This window comes from Berghia stephanieae, chromosome 1 (genome assembly GCF_034508935.2).
Source record: "Berghia stephanieae isolate SIO BIC M18660-M18661 chromosome 1, UCSD_Bste_1.3, whole genome shotgun sequence".
NCBI classification, from domain to species: Eukaryota; Metazoa; Mollusca; class Gastropoda; order Nudibranchia; family Aeolidiidae; genus Berghia; species Berghia stephanieae.
The window spans coordinates 22,063,353-22,090,852 of NC_088360.1; the positions used below are offsets into that span (position 1 = coordinate 22,063,353).

A 27,500-nucleotide genomic window follows, 5' to 3' on the forward strand; every position below is an offset into this window, starting at 1 on the left:
GAATGTGAAGAAAAATTGTTGTTCCTGTTATTGTTTGTTAGAAAATAAAAGCCTTTTTTGACACAAAGGTAGGCATGATAACATTATGAGGTTGAGAGAAATGGATTTTTTAAAAACTAAATTTTAAAAATAAATTTTATGTGATTGATAAAAGCTGTGTGGAACTCATTGACTACTTATACAATGAATTGTTAGACCTTTGATGCCTTTAAAACATCTCTCAACACCGAGTTATTTGGATCTCTACTTATCAAATAAATAGTTGGTGCGCAAGTGTGTATATATATGTATTTTCCTATGTGTATGTTTCACCACGCCCCCTTTCCCGATATCTTGAAAACGCCAGAATAACGACACCCCTGTTGTATAAAGACATAATTTTCCGGTCCCGGGCAATGTCGTTATCCACGGGTTACACTGTAATAATAATATATAATAATAATAATAATAATAATAATAATAATAATAATAATAATAATAATATAATAAATATAATAATAATAATAATGATGATGATGATGATGATGATGATGATGATGATGATGCTGATGATGAAAATAATAATAATAATAATAATAATAATAATAATAATAATAATAATAATAATAATAATAATAATAATAATAATTTAAAAATATAATAATAATAATATATAATATAATAATAATAATAATATAATAATAATAATAATAATAATAATAATAATAATAATAAATAATAATAATAATAATTATAACAATAATAATAATAATAATAATAATAATAATAATAATAATAATAATAATAATAATAATAATAATAATAATAATATAATAAATAATGATGATGATGATGATGATGATGATGATGATGATGATGATGATGATGATGATGATGATAATAATAATAATAATAATAATATTGATGATGATGATGATGATGATGATGATGATGATGATGATGATGATGATGATGATGATGATGATGAAAATAATAATAATAATAATAATAATAATAATAATAATAATAATAATAATAATAATAATGATGATGATGATGATGATGATGATGATGATGATGATAATATAGGGTCATAATAATGATGGTAATTATAATAATATAATAATAATAATAATAATAATAATAATAATAATAATAATAATAATAATAATAATAATAATAATAATAATAATAATAATAATAAATAATAAAAAAAGAAGAAAAAAAGAAGAAGAAGAAGAAGAAGAAGAAGAAGAAGAGAAGAAGAAGAAGAAGAAGAAGAAGAAGAAGAAGAAGAAGAAGAAGAAGAAGAAGAAGAAGAAGAAGAAGAAGAAGAAGAAGAAGAAGAAGAAGAAGAAGAAGAAGAAGAACATCATCATCGTTATATTTTACTAAGCGAAATGGGCGCAATGCCCGCTCTGTTTTGAAGCCTTTCATTTTAAGTCAATGGTCCCAAGTCGCATTGGTTAGTGGGATTTAATATTGAATTGCCGTGTCATTGTGCACGTTTTGAGACAGTGTGATGTTAACGACCCTCTGTGTAGAAAGTAGTACACGAAGTACGGCATATTCTAAAGGGTATTTTTATTTTCTTCTTCTACCAATAGCATATGAATACCTAAGGAACAATTCTAGTTATTCTAGTAGGTACTGCGTGTAACCTACCCAAGAAAAAATTAACAGACATGTCAGCTGTGTATGTAAAAATTGCGCTGGCTAAATGGCGGATAAAAATGAAATCCTAAATAACAATAAGAAAAGCTAAAGACCAGGGACCATATGAAATAAAAAGGTTTAATATAGTTTATGAAGCGATGCCTTTTGGTGAGATTTTCTCGAACGTCAGGAGTCATAAATCCAAGACCATTAAAAAACAAAACAAAGGCTGTCATTATTCTCCGCCGGGCGGAAAATAGTCCTTCTTTTTATTTTCCGCCGGGCGGAGAATAACAAATTTGCTTATTTTCCGCCGGGTTTTTCAAGTTGATCTTTGAGACTTAGCGGACTCCCATATTCTGACCTTCGTGGTGTAGTGTAAATAATCTGGTCGTTATTTGCCCCCCCCCCCCCCCCCCCCTCCCTCGTTATTATTAGGGAATCAGTGGGTGATAGCGGTGGCGGTAGACGGTAGGAAATCAGTGGGTGATAGCGGTGGCGGTAGACGGTAGAGAATCACTGGGTAATTAACCAGTAGATTTGAGACACACTTCAAGTTCAAGCTTGCCGGACTAAAATAATTTGGAGAATGAAGGGAGTTGACTTAACTTTGCTCTTTCTCACTGCTAGTTGTGTGATTAGTTCTCACTAGTGTTGCTCAATCAGACTACAAACGATTGTGGGGAAGATTTTATGTCACTGATTATTGTGATAAGTTTATGTTGTTGTTGTTGTAAGTGTTTTGTTATGGTATGACTGTCGTGTCTCGATCAGGCTGTTGTGAGTAATCTTCATGTTGTGTTTGTTCACTGTCTCCCGCGTAAACGTGACGTCATCGTGTCTATCCTATAAAAGCTTGTGACACCCTTCATTCTTTTCTCTTCGACACCAAGCCTAATTCTAGATCTACTATTTTGCCTATCGTGTGTATCTGACAGATCCGATCCGCCATACTATGTTTTAGAATTAGACTGTACTGGGACGATTCCCGATGTGCTTTTAGAGCATTTTTAACCGCCCATATATGTCCTCTACATAATAATAATAATAATAATAATAATAATAATAATAATAATAATAATAATAATAATAATAATAATAATAATAATAATAATAATAATAATACTTTATTGCATCCCAAAAGGAAATTTTTTGTACAGACGTGTTATAATTTACACATAAGATAAAAATACAATGGAAATAGGATGTATATATATAAAAAAGGAGCAGCTCTATAACCAGAGCTGCGCTTTATATATGAATAATTTCAACACTGTAAAATAGTTAAAACTGTCACTATAAATTGAAAATTGAAAAGATTGCAAAACAAATAAATTAATAAATTAATATTTATATTTTTAAAAAGTAAAAATGAGAAATAATTATATAAAATGATTATTGCTTGTTGTTATAAAGCCTAATACTGGACGGCAGAAAAGATTTTCGGTGTCTCTCTGTTTTCGTTGAAATAGAGAAAGGGCGACCACTTCTTTCTGACATAATAATTGATGGTCTTAGTGGATGATACTGGTCATTTAATATTTTAGTTATTTTATTTATACAAAATTTCTCGTATAAAAGATCTACATCGTCAACATCATTTATATAGCGTTTAATGGATTTTTTAATATTTGAATTTATTTTGTTCCTTTCCACTGCTAAGCAATTGCCTCCCCAAGCTGTTATACAAAATGACAAAACACTTTCGATTACTGCTCTATAAAATAATGTGCAGAGGGTTTTATCTATTCTAAACTGAGAGAGTTTTGATAAAAAATATGTACGTCTGCACATCTTATGCCTAATTATTTTCAAGTGTTCATCCCACTTGAGCCTGTCATCAATCGTTACACCAAGGTATTTGTAGTGAGGAACTCGCTGGACGAATTGGTCCTTTAATTTTAACGGTTCTATCGGTTCCTTCACTCTCCTAAAGTCAATCACTAGCTCCTTTGTCTTGCTTATGTTAAGCTCTAGGTGGTGGGCATCACACCAAGACACAAATCTATCAATTTCTTGCCTATAAGCCACTTCGTTGCCATTTGTTATGAGGCCTTGAAGAGCGGTGTCATCTGCAAACTTTATTAAAGGTACACTCAGGTTTTGACTTCTACAGTCATTCGTGTATATTGTGAATAATACAGGGGACAATACACAACCTTGAGGAGCGCCAGTATTTGTAGTTATACAGGAAGATTTGTTTTGCCCTAATTGAACATATTGTGCTCTCTCCGTAAGAAATTCGAGCACCCAAGCAATTATATACTTGTTTAAATTCAGACTAGTCAATTTTTGAACAACCAACTGGGGTTGCATTGTATTGAACGCTGAAGAAAAATCTGCAAAAAGCAATCTGCAATAGCTCCTAGCGTGATCTAGATTCCTGTAGATGTTGTTTGTAAACAGCAAAATGGCATCCTCTACGCCACGTCCTGGTTTGTAAGCAAATTGATGACTATCACTCAATGGCATAAACTGATTCCTAATTTTAATAAGAACAAGTTTTTCTAAAGATTTCATGACTATTGAAGTCAGTGCAACAGGTCTGAGATCGTTCATAGTTTCAAGTTTTTCTTTTTTGGAACAGGAATAATTTTCGAAGTTTTCCAAATTTCAGGGATTGAAACGCATTGGAGGGACCAGTTAAAAATATGTGTATAAATGGGGGAAAGCTGGTGGGCACATTCTTTTAATAGTTTTCCTTTCAATCCATCCGGCCCAGCAGCCTTCCTCTCGTTTAGTTTCGAAAATACGAATCTCGTTTCCTCTTCACTGACCTCAACAGCCATTTCATCTTCCAAAGCCCTGTCTAATTTATGTTTTTCATTTTCAATATCAAATTTGTTTGCTGTGTCGAAACGTGAATAAAATTTATTTAAAGTTTCAATTTCGATATCTTCTGATATAATCGTGGGCTTTGGATTATAGTTAACAGCAGTTTTAAGCCCCCGCCACGTGTCCCGTATATCCCCAGAAGAAAAGCATTTTTCAATTTTATTTTTGTACTTGTCTCTACAACTAGATATTACCCTCTTTATCTCTTTTTGTTTTGTTTTCAGATCTTTTTTGTTTCCACTAGTATAGAGAGTTTTCTTTTGGTTCAATAAAAGTTTTAGATCTTTTGTTATCCAAGGCTTATTGTTAGGATAATATTTTATTTCTTTTTTACAAGACACTAGCTGTTCACAGAATTTTAAATACTCACTCACACAGTCATTCAGCTCATCCACACTATCACATGATTCGATAAAAACATTCCAGTCAGTGCATTCAAAACAACCACGCAAATCTTCACACACACTTCCGTTCCAGATCTGTACACTTTTATTTACTGGTTTTACACGTTTAAAAACAGGGCGGTAGGTGGGGAGTAGCAAGAGCATGCAGTGGTCAGATAAACCTAATGGGGCACGGGGTAAACATTTATAACTATTTTTAATATTACACAGGAATAAATCTAATGTTTTTTTGTCCCTTGTCTCGCAGTCCACGTATTGATGAAGTCCCGGGAGAGTAAAATCGTTACATTGGTTAAAATCGCCAGTGACCATCAATACGGCATCGGGTGACTTAATTTGAATGTCCTGTATTTCTTTCCTCAAAATATTTTTCGCTGTGGTGTTGTCTGATGATGGTGGAATGTAGACGTTGACGATGATGACATGAGTATATTCCCGGGGTAGGTAATATGGTCGTGACGAAACAGTAATAAATTCAATATAATCGTCACAATACATTTTCTTTATCTGACAGTTATTGGGGTGGCACCATTTGTTGTTAATATATGTGCACACCCCACCCCCAGTTCGTTTATTTACATTAGTCCGATCTCCTCGAAATAGTGAATATTGTTCAATATTAAAACATGATGATGGTATGTGAGGAGATAGCCAAGTCTCTGTTAACGCTATTTATTATGGAGGCTTGACGATAGTCACTATTACTATTAAAACGACACAGTGAAAACAGTTCATCAATTTTATTTTTCAGTGATCTTACATTACCTGTCACTACACAGGGTAAAAATGGACGAAAAGGCCGTCTGTTAAATTTTGTTTTTATTCTCCCTTTCTCCCCCTCTTTCTTACTTTAATAAACGATGTGTCAATAGTGGGTGGTGGGGGTGACACGGGTTGGAGGGATCGGAGAGTCTCTGGAGTATAAGTTATCGATAGGCTTATTTTGGCAGTAAAATCACAGGCTAAAACACCATTTATGCTTATAAATATACTAATAAATATAAAAATCAGGAACAATATATACTTCACATCCATTTTGAATAAAAATTAGGCTTAAATTCCGACGATTGAATGATAAATGAATAAAAATATGTGTAGAAAATAGGTAAATATTCACAACACGTCTGTTGTCGCCGGAAGCCAGCGCCATGTATGGAGAACGCCCACTTCGGTGGAGACTTTTTCTGAACTTTTTCCTTATTTTACATATCGTGAACGAGATTGGGAAATCCGTTCACGACACGTTAAAGGTTACACATCGTCTGTACTGTGATGGGAACAAATAACCACTATGTGTCTATAGCGCTGGTGGTAGGGCCTCAGTGGGTACTCTACTGTGTGTCAAATACCCCCCCCCCCCTCCCATCATGGTAAGGATGCAGTGGCCTTTAGTAATAGAGCAGGCGGTAGGGACTCAGTGGCTAATATTATTGATAGGATGGTGGCTAATAGAACTGGTGGTAGTAGAGACTCATTGGCTAATACTAATAGAGCTGATGGTAAGGTCTCAGTGGACAATAGAGCTGGTAACAGGGACTCAGTGGCGAATAGGGCTGGTGGTAAGGACTCAGTCGCTAATAGAGCTGGTAGTAGGGACTCAGTGGACAATAGGGCTCGCTGGTGGTATTGGTAGGGACTCAGTGGCTAATAGAGCTGGCGGTAGTGACTCAGTGGCTAATAGTAATAGAGCTGATGCTAAGGACTCAATGGCTAATAGGGCTGGTGGTAGGTAAATAACTAAGTATTTGTTGCAATTCAATATTCTTTATTGATCAACAATACAGAAACAGGCTTAACTTAATATAGTACCTGTAAATAAACCCAAATATAATAGAACAGTTAGAATATCCTCTAGTAGGGACTCATTGGCTAATAGAGCTGATGATAAGGATCCAGTGGCTAATACTAATAGGGCTGGCTGTAGGGGCTCAGTGGACAATACCTATGGTGGGGACCAGTCGCAGTGACTAATACTGTAATGGCAGTTTTTTTTTTTTTTGCATCGCTTGCGGCCGCGTTGCTGGCTGAAAAAAAAAAAAAAAAAAAATGGCAAAAAAAAAATCCCTGATTTGCATTGCGGCCGCAAACTTTGCAATGTTTTGCACAAAAAAAAAAAAAAAAAACTAAAATAAAATAAATAAATAAATTTTAAAATATTTAGTGGGGACCAGTGATGACAATCTGGGATTTTAGGATTTCTTCATAAATGTTCCGTTGTTTTTGTCATGTCAAACATTTTCCGCTAAGTGGTAGTTCAGGGGGGAAAAAACAATATGCCTTCTATCATTTTTGACACCTCTGCCCAGTTGCATGAATTTTGGCGACACTCCCTTATTTATGACGTTAGTCTAGACACACTGGCGTCAAATGTAAAAAGTAGCAGAAGACACGTGGTGGCCATAGATGAGAAGATGATCGAAATCGAAAGGGAAAGGGATGGAGCAAATGGGTGTAAATATTTGTGTACTTTTTAGCTGTAGCATGATAGTACATTTGACGATTTTATAAGTTTTATAAGCGTCTTTTAAAATTTTTTCTTCTTTTTAATTTTGTTTTTGTTTGATTGTTCTGAATTTGTTAATAGAATTCATTACAACTTGTGTCTAATTATAACACAATTTAAAAAATAAAATAAAAAATCAATTCACAAAGTATTCTTGCATTCTCTCTTTCTCATGTCTATATTTGTCTCTCAGCCACCCTTCCTCTATCTTCATATTGTGTTTATAGATATTTGGTAATAGAGAGATAATATGTACATAATAGTAAGTTAGGCTGATCGATTTAAGAAATGATTGTTTAAATTTAAAGGCTAATTTAAATTTGCTCTGTAGATGGAATATGTTTTGCAATTGATTAAAGATTCTTATATCATCACAAGGTTGCAATAATACAGACACAAGTCGGATTTGTTATGTAAAAACATATACCTCCTTGTCGTTTGGCCAAAAATTTCCGCAATTTTTTTCATTAATGTTCCATTGTTATTGTCATGTCAAACCTTTTCTGCTAAGTGGTAGTTCATGAAAAAAAAAATGCCTTCTATCATTTTTTGACACCTCTACTCAGTTGCATGAATTTTGGTGACACTCCTTTATTTATGACGTTAGTCTAGACACACTGGCGCCAAATGTCAAAATCAAAAGTAGCACAAGACACATGGTGGCCATGGATGAGAAGATGATCGAAAGGGAAGGGGATGGAGCAAATGGGTGTAAATATTTATGTACCTTTTAGCTGTAGCATGATAGTACATTTGGCGGTTTTATAAGCCTGTCCTTTTTTTTTCTTCCTTTTTCATTTTTTTGTTTGATTGTTCTGAATTTGTTAATAGTATTCATTCAATACAACTTGTGTCTAATTATAAAACAATTTTTAAAAAATAAATTCATCAATTCTCCCTCTCTCATATCCATATTTCTCTCTCAGTCAGCCACCCTTCTATCTTCATTTTATGTTTATAGATATCATTTGGTAATAGAGAGATAATAAGTTAGGCTGATCGATTTAAGAAATGATTGTTTAAAGGCTAATTTAAATTTGATTTGTTGATGGAATATGTTTTGCAATTAATTAAAGATTCTTATTTATATGCTGCATCATCACAAGGTTGCAATAATACAGACACTAACCGGGTTTGTTATGTACAAATTACAAATACCTCCTGGTCTTTTGGCCAAAAGTTTATCATAATAACAATAACTTGATATGGAGGGCGACATTATAGGCCTCTAAAATGTTTAATTGGAAATGACAATTCATTAAATTATATTTGCAAAAGGTCAGGATGTGTCTAATGATCAGGAGTGCTTTGGGACTAATAATATATTAAATAACTATGAATAGCTATGTTATATTTGCATTAGATTTGGCCTGGACTGACGGGCCGGTAGATTTTCCTCCTTTTTGACAAATTTTCATTATCATCACTGGGGGAACTGTGCTTGTGTCAGGATGAAACATTTAGATAATCTCAAAATAAGTACACTGATAGCGTGTTCTTCCTTTTTCGTGGGTACTTTAATTGTAATTCTAGAACTTTTACTAGATCCCATTTTCTTCCTTTTTACTGGCGCTGATATGATCTTACATTTGTTGCAAGCACCGCGAAACCCTTTCATGAACGAATTATGGGTTTTTAGGAATTTTAATCGCAACTTTTTGCAAATTTTGCTGGGTTTTTTAGCTTGCAAAATTTGGGATTTTTTTTTGCAAAAAACCGCCATGTCAGATATAGGGCTGGTGGTAGTGGTAGGGACTCAGTGACTAATAGGGCTGGGCTGGTGGTATGGACTCACTGGCTAGCACGTCAGTGGGAGGGACTCAGTGGCTAACAGGGCTAGAGGTAGGACTCAGTGGCTTACACTAACAGGGCTAGTGGTAGGACTTAGTGGCTAACACAGACTAGGAGTCCTGTATTCTCTATGGTGGCTAACAGTGCAGGGCTAGTGGTATGGATTCAGTGGCTAACAGTAACAGGACTGGTGATAAGGAATCAGTGGCGAGTGGTATTGGTTGGTATGGACTCAAAGGCCAATAGGGCTGGTGGTGAGGACTCAGTAGCCAATAGGGCTAGAGGTAGGGACTCAGTGGCTAACAGTAGTGGTTTGAACCCAGTGACTCACAGGACTGGTGGTAGGGACTCAATGACTAATAGCGCTGGTGGTAGGGACTCAGTGTGTAATAGTAATAGGCCTGATGATAGGTACTCAAGTATGTAATAGCACTGGAGATCAGAACTAAGCAGTCAACCTATATGTCACAACTGGCAGTGAATACATTTTATTATGAGAAAAAAAAAAATTTTGAGCACATTTAGTGGATATTGCGCTATATAAAAAGCTCAATATATTTAAATGTCTTCAATGACACAGACAATATAGGCTAAAATGAGACCAACCCCACCCACCCCACAAAAAAAAAAAATTCCGACACTGATGCACTGAAAACCAACGAAATCTTCCAAATTTACACACAATGTTCCCTACAAGAGCTACATCACGATGGAAAGGCTTAGCAAGTCTTGAAAAATATATTTAAAGAATTGTTTTTCGATTACGATTGAAAATTTGGCATGGAATGACAAGAAAAAATCCAATTTAAAAATTCATAAAACTACTAAATTTTAGTTTAGCCCAAAACCAAATCCATCATGATGCAATACCCATCATACGAAAGATTCTGACCAAATTTGGTATACAATCTGATGGGAAACAATCCAGCTATGAATGTCAGAAAATCGAAAATGATATTTTGAGAAAAAAAAAATGTCTTTATTAATTTGATAAACAAGCTAATTTTGCAGACAACGTCCATCAAAATTTCAAAGTATAATCAATATGGAACAAGAGAATAGTCAAATTTTGTAAATTGATCAATTTCTGAAAAAAAAAAAATTGTCTAGAAAGAAATGCTGTACAATATTTTTTTTATTTCGGCTGAAATTGTGGTGCGGATCGACAGGAAAAAAATTAATTTTTAAAATTCAAAAAACGTCTAAATTTTAATTTACCCCAAAATGTTTCCATCATGTGCAAAACACATCATAAAAAAGATTCTGAATAAATTTGAAAATAATCTAAAGGAAAATGACATATATGGTTCTTAGAAAATCAGAAAATGACACAAAACGGAAATTTGAGAAAACACTTATTTGACATAAGCTGATCCATAAAATTTTCAAAATAATGACTATCATAGGACAAGAAAACACGAAAATTGTGTAGATTGATCTGTCTAAAAAATGTATAAATGATTCGCTAACCGATTCCCTAAGAAAATAAATGCTGAAAAATTTAAACACTATTGTGGTCAAATATGATTTATATCTTACAAATTCATCACTGTAATCACAAAAACTAATATGATATGACGCACTACCCTCATGTTTTTATTGTTTAAAATGCTGCTTGTGAGATAAGTATCTAATCAATTTGAACTACAAAATCAAATCTATTTGAGACAAAAAAAAAAACCCCAGGTAAATGGCGAAAATAGATTTAGCTCCAAATCAAACGCAATTTGCTTTCGCAAACTCCCAGAAAATTATTTTTCTTTCGGCTCAATACAGGAAAATTCAACACCACTTGTTTGCAACCACTTTGTCTGATGTTCCACAAAGACGGTTGATCTTGCTCTGGTTTGAAAAATGGAAATAGAAAAGAGGCATTTCGTTAGCAATTTTTGGAAAGGTCTATATAATCAAAATCATTGTCATAAATTGAATTTGTCAAAGACATACCAATTTATTTTAAATGGCCATCATTTTCACCATCACCAACACAGTTGAAATTTCATTGGCTTTACCATACAGGACAAAACTCTTGACAACAAACTATCATTTAGATTAACGAGCATTTATACTTGAGCATGCAAATCTCGAAATCACGGAAATCTCAAACTTGGTACAATTCCCAGTTTTAATCCCTTTATTTCGTTCATATAGTGGACACTCCCTTGCGATCTGTTGAATTTTTTCCCCCACTAATTGATTGTGTTGAACTGACAGAGAAAAGGAAATTGCAGTCTCACTATCGACTCTCTACAGAGTTCATAATAATGGGGAGTTATCATTATAATTATAATACAAATTTTATCAAGACCACCCATATTTACCTCCCTCAAATCCTGTGTAAAATACTCAAATTGGAAAACTCAAAAACACGGAAATCTCGAACAAACCGGCATGGTCCCGACTTGTTCGAAATTCCCATGCTCGAGCGTACTGTATTGATCACCAATAACAGAGATGCCAACCTAGCCTTTTGAATACCCATATTTTCAAGACCAAAAACCTGTATTTTAGGACAAAAACCTGTATTTACTGCACCGTGCAGAAATCGATATCAACCGGAAAAGGTCGAATCGGACTTCGTTAACTTGTACTCGAAAAAGGGCAGTGAATTACTCATAGTTAATAGCAGTAGGCTGGGCAAGATACGCAAAATTCAGTATCGATAATGAAAGCTCTTCTGCATGAAAACACTTTTCATGTTGTGATCGTAATTAAGTGGATTTTTCACTTCAACCAAATCCCGTATTTTTCATGATAAAACCGTATGCCCGTACTTCGGAAGAAAAACCGTACAGAACACGGGAAACCTGTACTGGTTGGCATCTCTGCAATAAAAATGTAAGGCGCTATATGAAGATTTCAAAACATTACTAACCAGTTTCAAAAAGTGCATGCAGATACTCTGCTCTGCTGGCACAGATGATGGTTTGCTGATTAATAAGATTGCCACAACACATCTTGAGCCAGCTATCTTTCTTGATTGTCAGGACACCAGTACCGTCAACTGGACTCTTTCACTTTCATGTTAGCTGTCAATGAAAAAAAAAAAAATTAAATTCACTGCAGTGAAAATGGCACATACCAATGTCATTGTTTAAGTTAATAATAATAATAATAATAATAATAATAATAATAATAATAATAATAATAATAATAATAATAATAAAATAAATAAATTTGTTAAAAAAGTAATGGTTAAAATGATATCGTTTTTCATTACAGTACTGTATATCTTATATCATTGTCATTATCATCATCATGAGGCATCTCAATTTCACTCCAAAGTTCTAAAAATTGTGTCACCGCTTCCACTGCTGCTGAAAACTGCCCAGTTGTTACAGTCACAATTACAATGCACAAAGTTACAATCACAGTATTAGAAGTACAATCAACGAAGGATTAATCCATAAAGATCACATTGGAATGCAGAACACATGGCACACGTGACAGTCGGCAAGGCGTGTTGTTATTACAATACAATTACATTCTCATTCATTCATCTATCTCCTCATTCATATCGCCATCGGCATTGCTCGATATACACTTCACTGTCCTGAGTCCGAGCCTTGTTAAAAACAAAAACACAAAAAGAAGAAAAGTCAAATTCTTACCTCTACAGAATCCTGACGAATAAAAATGGTATCAGTCTCAGTCTGCAATTGGTTAACTGCATTTTTGCAATTGTTGATAAGATGAAAAAGTGCTTGGAAATCAAGAGTCACAATCATTGACAATCGAACAAAACAATCATGGCTTCGCGACTTCGCGGTTGGCGCCACGGTCGACCGGATGTGACCTTTGACACGACCGGGGGTCACAAGACCCAAGGATAAGCCCGGCGGAGAATAAGAAAAAAAGGTTATTTTCCGCCCGGCGGAAAATACTCACTCCCCAAAACAAAACAACTCTAACTCTACAATAAGGACAAGGGGTCTGACATTCGAACCCACTTATGGGTCAAGTTTAACATTGTTGTTGTAACATTACAACAAGGCGGCCATAAGGAATTGAGTTATCAGACCTGCAAATATGTGCACGTCGGGACAAGGGCATTTCCAGCTGTCTGTCTGTATCCATGGAAACGACATAATCTTGAGATATCAGACGCATTATTTCTCAATGCTGTTACACCGACAAAAGGAAAGCAACATCCTGAAAAAAACCCCAACACAAATCAAAAAGATATGACTGGGAATCTCATAAATTGTTGCAAACTGTGATAGTGATAGTAACAATAAAAAGTTTGCAAAATTTCAAGACAAGATTTAACACATCCACGACAGGGTTGCCAGATCATTTTTCAACAAAATGCCAGGGGAAGACTCAAAAAATGCCAAAACACTCAAAAAAATGCCAAAGTCTGTTGACTCCCACCCCCACTAAGAAAACTACTCACTTTTGATAGACAATTTACTATCATATCCTGGTGGCTTGCGTGTTTTCTTGTCTTTTTTTTATTTTTTTTTTTTTTTTGAATTATACTAAATTTCCTATTGGGGTAATTTTTTACCTACTGACTACTAAGTGGAGTGAAAGTTAACAGGCGACCATGACGCAAATATACATGAGTTTTGCAGGAGATTCCCAGAAAACTTACGAGGATACTTGTCGAGGGCTGAATTTGAGTGAATATCTGAGGGAGGCAGGGCTAGTTCAGGGTGCGAGTTTTAATAGCAAAGTTTTCCGATGTGAAGAGATTTGTGTTTACGCGTTTAGAAATAATTAAGAAAAGGTGTCATTTGAAGTATAATATACAAGAAAAGAAAATGCCAAATGAAAATGCCAAATGCCAAATGATTTTTCTAATGCCAAACGGTTTTCAAAAATGCCAGATTTTTGGAATCTGGCATTTAAAATGCCAAACTGGCAACCCTGATCCACGACACTTCACAGTGCCTTACCGTATGTCCAATGCGCATGCGCTTTCTGTATTCTTTTAGTGGTGGACAGTATCTGATATTTACTCAAATCAAGTATGATCGAGTACCAGAGGTATTGGTACTTAAATGGGTACTTACATTCTGCCACGTACGAGACAGTTTAATTGTACTAGCAGAAAAAAAAAAATAAACAAACATAAAACAAAAAAAAAAACAAAAAAAAAAACAAACAAAAAAACAAAAAACAAAAAAAAAAACAAAAAAAACAAAAAAAAAAACAAAACAAAACAAAACAAACAAAACAAACTACAAAAAACCCCAAACAAACAAATGTCAAAATAATGACTTCTGAAAAGGACAGCACGTTATTGTTACTCTTTGTTTAGCACAATCAAAATCGCGATAAATGTCAGCTTCATTGGTCTCATGGTCTGAAGTATAATATATATATATATATATATATATATATATATATATATATATATATATATATATATATATATAATGTAAATTTTCACTCACATTTTTTTGTCGAGACGTGAGTGAAAATTTACATTATATATTAGCTCTAACCACCATTATCGAGCACTTTCGTACCTACAAGTACCCACCAACACTCATATATATATATATATATATATATATATATATATATATATATATATATATATATATGTATAAATCTTAAATATAAATCCTCAGATGATTTTACGTTATTATTATTATTATTATTATTATTATTATTATTATTATTATTATTATTATTATTATTATTATTATTATTATGAATAATAATAATAATTATAATTATAATTATAATTATTATTATTATTATTATTATTATTATTATTATTATTATTATTATTATTATTATTATTATTATTATTATTATTATTATTATTATTATTATTATTATTATTATTCTTCTTCTTCTTCTTCTTATTATTATTATCATTATCATTATTATTATTATTATTATTATTATTATTATTATTATATTATTATTATTATTATTATTATTATTATTATTATTATTATTACTATCATTGTTTGCCTTGCTTTATTATTGATTTTACTTACTTGATTTGTTGATGAAAATATTATATTTTTGTATGAGTTTTATTGTCAATTGCCTAATAATAAACTTTTGAACCTTGAAACTATATATATATATATATATATATATATATATATATATATATATATATATATATATATATATATATATATTATATATCGGCATTTCGCATTTCAAGACCTCTCTCCACTTAATTCCAAAGAGAGAACAGCATTGAGTTGCTTTCACTAGTTGAACCAATGGGATGCTTGGTTACATTGAGTACTACAAACAATATTTCACTTTATACTTTCTTTTGACGGTGGCCGCCATGTACTGTGGCGTTTTGAATGGAAGACTCGGGCTAGATCCACACCGGGGGTGATTTATTAGTAGCTGGGTCTGATAGAAGGTACTTTGTCATATACAAGTGTCCTAACAAGAGGGTAGCGTGCAATACCAACAAATAACTCTCCCCTGCAAAATAATGAAAATGTTGCTGCTAGAAGCTCGAAGGTAAATGAAACGAAAAGTATTGAAATATAAGCTTCAATGTATTAAACAAAGACATATACTGTGGACGTTTCGGATTTCCTCTTTATCAACAAAACACGATGACTGAAACACAAAGGATGAATGAGATGTGTGAGAATAGCGTAGCTACGAGAGAGAGAGAGAGAGAGAGAGAGAGAGAGAGGGAGGGAGAGATAGGCAGAGAGAGAGAGAGAGAGAGAGAGAGAGAGAGAGAGAGAGAGAGAGAGAGAGAGAGAGAGAAGGCAGAGAGGGAGAGAGAGAGAGAAAGAGATATATAGATATATAGATAAAGAGGGAGAGAGGAAGAAAGAGAGAGGAAGAGAGAAAGAAAGAAAGAAAGAGAGAGAGAGAGAGAGAGAGAGAGAGAGAGAGAGAGAGAGAGAGAGAGAGAGAGAGAGAGAGAGAGAGAGAGAGAGAGAGATCGGCTTGATCCTCTAGTTCTAGTTAAATCCTTCAGGTTAAGATACGGGAATGCTTGTCGTTTCACTTTCTTTTCTTCTTGTTCTTCTCATTCTTTCGTTTAACTTTCTTTATATTTATTCATTGATTGAATTAATTAATTTATTTATTTTATTGGACCGATACAATAAAAAAAAAAGACAATAAATAACCAAAATATCAGGTAGTAACGCACTTGATATCATTATCGATTCATGCCCATGTTTTAGCTTGTTGTCAAGCGATGCTAAAGTAAACCACCATTTATTTTGCATTCCTATATGCCTATGTTTTTAACCTGTAATTTATAGCTGCAAAGGTAAAACTTTTTTTGTTTCCTTAAAAAGGTATAATTTTTGGTTACCTGGTCCACCCCTGTCTTGTTACATTATGATAGTGGGTTTATCTTTGTTTTGTTTTGAAGTTGTATAGATTCAAGTGGGGCATTGTTATTGGAATGGAGAGAGTGAGAGTGAGTGAGTGAGAGAGGAGAGTCCTTTCAGTCAGTGTCATTTTTTTTTTTCATCCTGTGGTCAATTGTAGCGACGGGCCAAGTCCATGACAAAAATGTTCTTTCATTTTAGAGTTACCAATATAGGTCCCCTCTCAAAATATCATAAAAGACAATTCGACGTGAGGCGGGAAAATCAACAAGCGGCGTGGCCTTATTCCACAATTACTCATTTTATAAACCGGCATAAAGATCATACTGTTACGAACCTGTTCGAATTCAACCTAATGCTCATGACTCAAGGAACGCCTTACCGGGAAAACCTTCCATAGGCTACTACATCCCAAGTATTCTTGTTCTAGTAGGGGGTTTGGGAGGGGGGGGGGGGGGGGGGGAGGGGGACTTTTTAAAAAAGTCTCCCCCCTCCCAAACCCCCTTCGAGAAGTTCTAGTGTAGGAGGTTTGGGAGGGGGGGGGGGGGGAGACTTTTAAAAAAAAGGATAAGTTTCCCTCTAGAACAAGAATACTTGGGATGTAGTAGCTTATGGAAGGTCTCCCCCTTACCGTATAAGGTTTACAACAACGTACACGGTAACTTTAGGCAGTTTATAGTGAGCAGCAGCAGTGGGAGTCAAATTGTGACCCAACTCGCCCATAAGAAAGTTATGACTGGAAGTTGCCTTTCGCTTTTACTAAGAGTTTTAGAGGGGTTCAATTAAAAATGCATAACTTCGTGATAAAGAGGAATATCACAGATATTTTGGTATCATTATTTTCCTTACTAACTGGGCACCTGGCCTCAGGATCGATGTACACGGTAACATTAAACACAGTAACCTTGAATCTCGCCTTTAGTGGGTTAAATTTTATTGATTGCTTTTAAAAAATAACACATACACACTCATACAGAGCGAGGTCTATCCATTGCTTGTATTGTAGTGGCAAACCAGTTAACGGAGCTACAGTGTACGTAGATCCTGAGGCTAGGTTACCTTGTACGTAGACACTGCCTTACAACAAACATTCGTGTGTGTGTATGTGCATGTCACTCACATGGATGCCAAGTCTAAACTGAGAATTTTTTGTATTGCTAGTTCGTTGCTAGGAAAGAGAAGTAACAGTAAAAGTCGTTTTAGATTTCCATCCAATTTCGACAGAGAGGCATTTTTATGGCAAACTTTCACCAAATGCTACCCAAGATTTTGTGTGATGACGGTAAATGTGTAGGACACTAATTTGTGTCCGGACTCCCACTTATGGCCATTTCAAAGTTTTCTCCCACTTGTAGCGGTTTCACACCATTAATTTGTGCTTTGATTTTTGGCACAAAATAAAGCTGAAAATTCTTTGGCATTTTTCTTTTTATTCAAAGGCAATTTTTTCGAGAAACTTATTTAAGATGTCGACGTACAGCAATTACAGTAATACTTTTGCGAATCTGTTTGGAATGGAGAGTTAAAACGTCTCCCCATTCTGAGTCTCGAACAATGACCATTTTGTCCTATTTGTTGGGTTTTAGTTTAGAGCGTTCGACAAATGGATGATGCCAAGTCTGCAAAGATAGATCATCATCAAGCCCTACTGCAACCTCCTCGTGGTGTCGAACGGTAACAGGTCAAGCTGGCCAACTGCAGAGGGCGACAAGAATAGGCAATGGCAAACCATTCTTGTAACTTTGCCGAGTTAACTGCATGAATAAGTCCAAAAAGTTAAACGGTGACAGCGTAAAGGCGAGCATGTTTTCACGGAAGACTGCTGCCTCGCTCGGTTGGGAGCGTGATGTTCGTCAGGTCACACCGAACCGTGAGCCAGTTACTAGGTGAAATAAATTTAACAAATGTGACAAAACCAAAATTGGGACATGGAATGTCAGGACCTGTGCTCAAAAAGGAAAACTAAACAACATTCTAAAAGAAATGAAACGGCTCCAAATAAATATTCTTGGCCTGGCAGAGATGAGATGGAAAGAGCAGGGAACCATGTCAAAACAAGAAAACAACACGACATATAAGATCATATGGAGTGGTGGAACCTCTTTCCAAAAAGGAGTAGGGATGATCTTAGACCAAAAATCAACCAAATTTTACAAAGGGCACGTAGCAATCTCAGACAGAGTTTTGCTGGTTAAGCTAAGAGGACCTGTAGTTGACACCAATATTATTCAAGTTTATGCACCAACAGAAAAGGCGACAGATGCAGATATGACAGAGTTTTACCATTCACTAGACAAAGCAAAACGAATGTGTAAATCACAAGAAGTCCTTATGGTAATGGGGGACCTAAATGCTAAGATTGGCAGAGGCAGAGATGGTGACATAATCGGACCACATGGACTCGGAGACAGAAATGAACGAGGAAACATCTGGGCAGATTGGTGTAGAACAAATAAATTAATGATTTCAAACACCTGGTTTCAACAACACCCAAGAAGAACCTGGACATGGCAATCACCAGGGGACAGAGCAAGGAACCAGATAGACTTTATAGCAGTATCATCAAGATTCAGAAATGGCATATTAAATTGCAAAACCTACCCAGGCGCCGATGTAGACAGTGACCATGTCCCAGTTGTTTGTACAGTAAGGATAAAGTTTAAAGCTATTCAGAGAACAGCTGGTAGAATAAAGAGGGATTACAGGTTATGCAAAGACAATGGCATACAAACAAAAATGAGAGAAGAATTTGAAAATGCACTCATGATACAAAGCCAAAGTGAACCTGATAACGAAAAATGTGAAAACAATTTGATATATTCCAAAAGTGTGTCAAAGCAACTGCAGAAAAGCATTTACCAATAGCTCAAATAAACAGCAAAAAGGAATGGATGACAAATGAAATTCTAAACCTATTTGAAGAAAGACGAAAATGCAATAGAGGGTCTGCAGAATACCAAACATTGAACAACCACATTAAATCCAAATGCATCGAGGCACACGAGAACTATCTAGACTGGAAATGCTGCGAAATCGAAAGAGAATACAAACCCAACCCCCAACAAGCTCACCAAAGAATAAAAGAACTATCAGGAAAAAGGAAAAGCAAAGCAGCAGGAAGTTGTATCCAAAACAAACAAGGGGAACTGCTATTTGAAGAACAACATATAGAAAGCCGATGGGTACATAGGCGAACTGTACAATGATCCAAATAGAAATGAATCACCACTGAAATTCAAAGAACCATTAAGCGGACCAAACATCACCAAAAGTGAATTGAACATGCCATGGAACGAATGAGGGATGGTAAAGCAACAGGCCCTGATGAAATATCTGTAGAGGTATTAAAAAGCCTAGGAGATCTAGCAATTGATGAACTTCACATATTATTCAACAATATATACAATACTGGGAAAATTCCAGAAGATCTCTGTAACTCTATTTTCATAGCAATACCAAAGAAAGCAGGTGCAGTCAGATGCGAAAATTTTAGAACTATAAGTTTAATAAGCCACATCAACAAAATACTGTTGCGTATAATTATCAACAGGCTAAGGAATAAGATTAACCCCGAAATCGCAGAAGAACAATATGGATTCCAACCTGACAGAGGGACAAGGAACGCAATATACCTCCTCCGTGTTTTAAGTGAAAGAGCTATACAGGTTCAGACCCCACTATACCTCTGTTTTGTCGACTACAAAAAAGCTTTTGATAGAGTACGCCATGAAGAAATACTAAAACAACTGCACCCCATTGGCGCTGATGAGAAAGACCTCAGACTCATGCAAACATTATATTACACCCAGCAGGCATCTATCAAAATCGGAAACTCTACAGGAAATTCCATTCCTATTAAGAAAGGAGTCCGTCAAGGGTGTGTTGCCTCACCAGATCTGTTTAATCTATACCAAGAAACAATCATGAGGGGCATAAATAATATGGAGGGAATAAAAGTAGGAGGTCACAACATAAATAATATAAGATACGCAGACGATACGGTACTCATTGCAACATCAGAAATCCAACTTCAAAAGATTGTTGACAAAGTGGTAGTAGATAGTGAAGCCAAGGGAATGGAAGTGAATATCACCAAAACGGAATGCATGGTAATACAGAAAAACCCCGAAAACAACAACACCTGCAATATAACGATTCACGGCGAGCAACTTACCAACGTAGAAAGTTTTAAATACCTAGGTTCAATAGTGACAACAGATGGAAGATGTAACCGAGACATACGAGCAAGAATAACTCAAGCCAAACAGGCCTTCATGGACCTGGGAAACATTTTGAAAAACAAACAGATGTCGTTCGGGATTAGATTCCGAGTCTTGAAGTGCTACGTGTGGCCAATCTTGTTATACGGATGCGAAAGCTGGATTACAAATGCAGAAACACAAAAGAACATTGAAGCTTTTGAAATGTGGTGCTTGAGAAGGATGCAGAGAATATCGTATACTGCACACAAAACGAACGAAGAAGTGCTAAAACAAACATACCAACAAAGGAAACTAATGCCCTTAATAGTGGATCGACAACTATCCTTTTTCGGACACATAGTAAGGAAAGATAAGAATGAATACCTGGCAAGTTGTGGAAAAATACCTGGTAAACGCGCCCGGGGGAGACAAAGAAAAACACTCATAGACCAACTGAAGGGCTTCACCAACCTAACAATCCAAGAGCTGTTTGAAAAAGCAAGGGACAGGGAGGAATGGAGAGAGATAATTCATGCAGTATCCGAAGCCTGGACCAGGCATGGAACCTAGAAGAAGAAGAAGTTTAGAGCAGTTACTTTGCCCTGTCGCAATCGTCCAACATTCACAGCTGCAACCGAGCAGAAAGAACAGGATTTGATCGGTAATCGATCAACGATCCCACTTGGGGTTTGACCGTACTGCTGTCTTCATGTTTTCTGTCATCAACGATCCCACTTGGGGTTTGACCGTACTGCTGTCTTCATGTTTTCTGTCATCAATGATCCCACTTGGGGTTTGACCGTACTGCTGTCTTCACGTTTTCTGTCATCAACGATCCCACTTGGGGTTTGACCGTACTGCTGTCTTCATGTTTTCTGTCATCAACGATCCCACTTGGGGTTTGACCGTACTGCTGTCTTCATGTTTTCTGTCATCAACGATCCCACTTGGGGTTTGACCATACTGCTGTCTTCATGTTTTCTGTCATCAACGATCCCACTTGGGGTTTGACCGTACTGCTGTCTTTATGTTTTCTGTCATCAACCATCCCACTTGGGGTTTGACCGTACTGCTGTCTTCATGTTTTCTGTCAAACAGTTTAAGTCGATATTGGTTTGCTAATGATTTGTTGTTCTATAATAGTCTCTCATACAGTCATAAACAGATGAAGACGAAGTAGAGTGTTTGGATACGTGGCAGTTATGCTGCGTCTTGTCAGCACTTTTTTCAGGAGTTTGACTATTTGGCGCATTCATTGACGCGTAACTCTTGGCAGAATATCACATAGATATGTTCCCTTCTGACAGCCTAATGAGATGTACCAATCTGGTTGTAATGATCGATCTGTTTGTTTTCTTTCACGAGCTCATCTCTTGTGACACAACTGGGATGAGGGGTCGACGAGTCGGAACGTTTTTCATACATTTTATCACTCGGCCTGTGGTAAAAATACTCCTCGAGGTATTTTTAAAAATCTCTTCGAAACGTCTGACATGGCTGCAAGAAGTAAAAAATTCGTCCCTTTATAAAAGTATGAAGAAAAACATCATTTTAAACATTTTATTTTTTTTAGAAAACAAGACTTTTTTATACAAAGGTAGGCCTGATAATATTGTAGGGTTAAGAGAAATTGATTAATTCATGATACCTAACAGTATTTATGCTAATGATAATAGTTGTTGCATAATTTCATATGCATTAAAAAAAAATTGGTATTCAGATGTAGATTGTGTCAATTATTAGTGGCTTTCGATGTTTTGATTTGAGATCTCTGTTGTAATCTTTTTTTTTCTTCTCCTTCTTCTTGCTTGTAAATGTGTATATTATTTGCTTGTATATATAATATGTACAAGTTACATCAGCAGGACAACAAATCTCCACATTTTTTGACTGTATAATTTGTCGTTTCTGTCATAATTTGTGGCATAATTTCTCTTTTTGTGGCATTTTTGGGGGAAAATGGCATTTTCCTGGAGGAACAGAATAATTAAAATTAATGGCTCATATTGCTGTCTAAGAATAAAACCTTCACAATAAAGTAAGTAATGAATATTAAAAAAAACAAGTTCCAGTCCCACTTATAATTTGACAATAAAGGTTAGTCTGATTTATTCTGTTTTACAAGTATTAATGTACGTATTTACAGATTTTTGTATTATGACATCATTGAACACTTAAACATAGCCACAGTATTTGTTTGTTTTTGCGAAGAGCTTATCTTATGGAGTTAGAGGTTCTTAGCTGGTCTGGCCATCTCTCTGGTCTTAATGCTTTGTGCCGGGCTGATGCAATGATGACAGGCTGGATTTCCTCTTCATATTCTAAGAATATGAAGGGATGAAATCTGGTTTGATATGATAAAAATAAACATGGCACATCAAATTCCTCCGTGTTAAACTTCCTTGGCCTGTCTGAGGGACAGTGTTACATTTTGATAAATACGTATACATTATGTTTAGTCGTAATGACGACCTAATCTTATGATAAGGATTATGTTTGGTTCAATGCTAGTAAACAGGTTCAAATGGTACAAACATTGTTAAACAAGCCTAATGATATTATATTGAAAAAGTCTATTGCTTGAGATTTATAAGTATAGACTCCTGAATATTTAAAGTAAAATTTTTAACTTTCGTACTTGACAAAATCTTATCATCTAATTTCACAACCAAATCATCAAACAGTTGTCAGCGAGGAGGAGTAAGAAAGCAAAGAATGTTAGCTGTCGTGAATGGACATAGACCACCACCCTCCTCGTGCCCACCCCCTTCCCCATCCAATCTCATCACTGTAATTACTACTCATTGTCAAACCCCATCATCGACTGTTTTAACTCTACTGATCCATTTTATTGCAATTCGCTTAAACAAATTTCAGGAAAAAAACACAGAACACCATCCCTTCCGTTTACAAAAATTTAGACATAAATATCCGTTCTGTGCGGAATAAAACAGAGGAAATACAAGACATTTTATCATAAAATCAACGTGATCTTTTAACTGAGACACGGTTATATTTATATGAGACTGGAGATGAGTTCCTAATCACTGCCATGACAGCAGATGATTTTTACTTCAAATCAGTACCTGGGAACAACGGACAGTCAGGTGGAATTATTGTAATTTACAAAAAGAAAATGACAGATCACATTGTCATTAATAGTAGTATGTTTTATTTCCCTTTATTACGAACACTTAGAGATGGACATCGACTTAGGAACACAAATAATTCAAACTCAATGTATTTATAGAACACCAAGTAGTGATAAACAAAAAGTGCCGATCGAAGGCCTCTGAGATGAGACCAACATTGTATTGTCTAATCTGTCCACAAATAGAGGAAATGCGTTTGTTGTTGATTATTTTAACATTCCTTTTTACGAGAACACAAGAACATTCAAAGCCATGATTTATCAACATTCATTAATTCAACTACTGTCATAACCCAACTCATCACAAGAGGAATATCATCAACTGCTGTTATTCCCAACTCATGACATGGGAAATATCATCAACTACTGTCATAACCCAACTCATGATTAGGGAAATATCATCAACTTCTGTCATAACCCAACTCATGACAAGGGAAATATCATCAACTACTGTCATAACCCAACTCATGACAAGGGAAATATCATCAACTTCTGTCATAACCCAACTCATGACAAGGGAAATATCATCAACTTCTGTCATAACCTAACTCATGACAAGGGAAATATCATCAACTTCTGTCATAACCCAACTCATGACAAGGGAAATATCATCAACTTCTGTCATAACCCAACTCATGACAAGGGAAATATCATCAACTTCTGTCATAACCCAACTCATGACAAGGGAAATATCATCAACTACTCTCATGACAAGGGAAATATCATCAACTACTGTCATAACCCAACTCATGACAAGGGAAATATCAACTTCTGTCATAACCCAACTCATGACAAGGGAAATATCATCAACTTCTGTCATAACCCAACTCATGACAAGGGAATATCATCAACTACTGTCATTCCCAACTCATCACAAGGGAAACATCATTGACTGGGTTGTCATCAAAGAATCCTATAAAGAACTCTGCAACACACCAAAACTCACGCCACTTACACAGATCACTAATTAACATAAATAAATAAATATCAATAATGAAAAAAAAAGACTATGAGGAAAAAAAGTAACATTATGGAATTTGAGAAATATTGACGTAAGTGAATTTAGAAATAGAAAGAACTTGGAAGGTTATGACAGAAGTTGATGATATTTCCCTTGTCATGAGTTGGGTTATGACAGAAGTTGATGATATTTCATAACCCAATTCGTGATCTCTATGACCTGTGCAACAACACAGCCGACGTTACAGTAGACAATTGGAACATGTGTGTCTGCAACACTCTCAAAAAACACACACCTTTAAAAACGAATCGTCATCGTTGTTTCACTCCTTGGTATAAAAAGGATGTTGGCCAAGCCAAGAAGTGCATGAGAAAATCGGAACGTATGTTGAAGAAGACCTGACGACAGGATCACTGGAACCGTTTCAAATCAGCCATTTTCAAATGGAAAAAGACAATAATAGCAGCTAAGAGAGCACATCATAATGATAAGTTTAAAAATACCAAATCTTTAAAACAGCTGTTCTCAACATGTGATGAAATTCTAGTAAAATCAACCCCATCATCCCCCCCCCACCTCCCCCTTCTTTGTACAATGATGCCAAGTTACCTGAATTGTTTGCTTTAATTTTTACTCAGAAAATCGACACAATTGGAAACGACTTTGACAATTTTGAGCTTTATACAGATACAAAGTCTTTCGATGGTGAAACTTTAAATTCTTTTCAACCAGTCTCAGAAAAATGTATAAAGAATCTAATTATGAAGGCCCCAAATGAATCTAGTGAGCTAGATCCCCTTCCAAGATCGCTTTTAAATTCTTGCATTGACGAGCTTATTCCATCAATAACTGGAGTAATTAATCAGTTCTGATTTCCCCACTTTTAAAAAAACCCTCTTGAGACCAAAATTATTTTTTAAAACTACAGACCCATATCAAATCTCCCCTTTATTTAAAAAAAAAAATCATGGAAAAGGCAGTTCGTCGCTGATTAAATTTACATTAAAAATTGCATGATCTATATGAGCCATTCCATTCTGTTTATAGGGAAAACCATAACTCAAGGCGTAATATCGCATATGTTTTCCAACAATACATTGGGTGTTCACTGGTATACTTTTGACGCGTAATATCGCATATGTTTTCCAACAATACATTGGGTGTTCAGTGGTAGACTTTTGACGCGTAATATCGCATATGTTTTCCAACAATACATTGGGTGTTCAGTCTTAGACTTTTGACGCGTAATATCGCATCTGTTTTCCAACAACAATACATTGGGTGATCAGTCTTAGACTTTTGACGCGTAATATTAATATCGCATATGTTTTCCAACAATACATTGGGTGTTCAGTGGTAGACTTTTGACGCGTAATACGCACATGTTTTCCAACAATACATTGGGTGTTCAGTGGTAGACTTTTGACGCCTAATATCACATATGTTTTCCAACAATAGATTGGGTGTTCAGTCTTAGACTTTTGACGCGTAATATCGCATATGTTTTCCAACAATACATTGGGTGTTCAGTCTTAGACTTTTGACGCGTAATATCACATATGTTTTCCAACAATACATTGGGTGTTCAGTCTTAGACTTTTGACGCGTAATATCGCATATGTTTTCCAACAATGCATTGGGTGTTCAGTGGTAGACTTTTGACGTGTAATATCGCATATGTTTTCCAACAATACATTGGGTGTTCAGTGGTAGACTTTTGACGCGTAATATCGCATATGTTTTGACTCGTGTTTGATCTGGATGGGTTGGAGGAGGCATGGTTGTTGTTCCGATGTCGGAGGCGTCTTTGTTGTTTGTTGCAATGTACGGATTTCTTGACATCATACATTTCTACTATAGCGTGGCCGCGATAAAATTTCCTGCAATCCAACTACAACGGTAGTGAATTTATTTTTAGCTGGTTTGCTTATGACGAGGTAGGGTCTGATCCACTTGGAAGTTCTGTCTGACACTCTTGACTTGTTGAGGTTCGATTCCTTTGTTTAAAAACAAAAAGAAAATGGATATATCTCAAATCGAAAAGTTTCTCTTTTGATAGAAATCAGAATTGAGTTATCCCTTGGTTTTTAACCCTTTCGGATGGAAGACACCCACATCGTAAATAATTCACCCCCTAGAGTGGGCACTAAACCCCCCCCCCCCGTGACCACAGTCAAAATGTCAATTATTTACCAAAATATTGATTCATTATTCAATCACATTGTCATTGAGTTTATCACATAAACTCACTTTAAAATTTAATGATACTCACAAAAAGTCAAAAAGGAGGAAAAGTCTCGGAAAAACGGAAAACTCACCTAGAACATTCTTGCACCACAGGAAAGTAGGCAGGATGACTTCTTTTGAGTACAATTTTAAAACGCCCGGAGTCCAGTAAAAGGAGGAAAATTATTATATATATATTATATATATATATATATTATATATATATATATATATATTTTTTTTTTTTTAAAAAAGGAGATATTTTTTAAAGATTTATTATATAAAAAAAAAAGTAAAAGGAAGAAATGAAGGAAATATCCGCGGATCGAGGACCTGAGGAGGAAAACCGAGGAAAGGAAAGAAAACCGCGGATTTCCGCGGATCCGCGGAAAAGTATCATCACTGTTAAATTATCTAATTTGACAGACTTCAACTATGTTAGTCATTATAATATTATATCCAAACGGTGTTATTCGTTATTAGCATTATTAAGTAACAAG

The 27,500-nt window shown here is 35.2% G+C and overlaps 1 protein-coding gene and 1 long non-coding RNA gene across 3 annotated transcripts in view; one reads left to right on the forward strand and one right to left on the reverse strand.

Annotated features, from left to right (window-relative positions):
* Window positions 1-10,790: 10,790 nt before the first annotated feature.
* Window positions 10,791-12,945, reverse strand: LOC144970421 (uncharacterized). The gene is made up of 3 exons (XR_013644949.1): window positions 12,780-12,945; window positions 12,044-12,197; window positions 10,791-11,010 (listed from the first exon to the last, which is right to left on the reverse strand). It is a non-coding gene; the product is annotated as an uncharacterized LOC144970421 (long non-coding RNA).
* Window positions 12,946-16,298: 3,353 nt separating this feature from the next.
* LOC144970426 (uncharacterized) overlaps window positions 16,299-27,500 on the forward strand; it is a 227,617-nt gene continuing 216,415 nt past the window's right edge. For both annotated transcript variants that reach the window (XM_078910058.1, XM_078910067.1), the window contains exon 1: window positions 16,299-16,396. The gene's annotated coding sequence lies outside the window, so the exon portion shown is untranslated. The remainder of the gene's footprint in view (window positions 16,397-27,500) is intronic.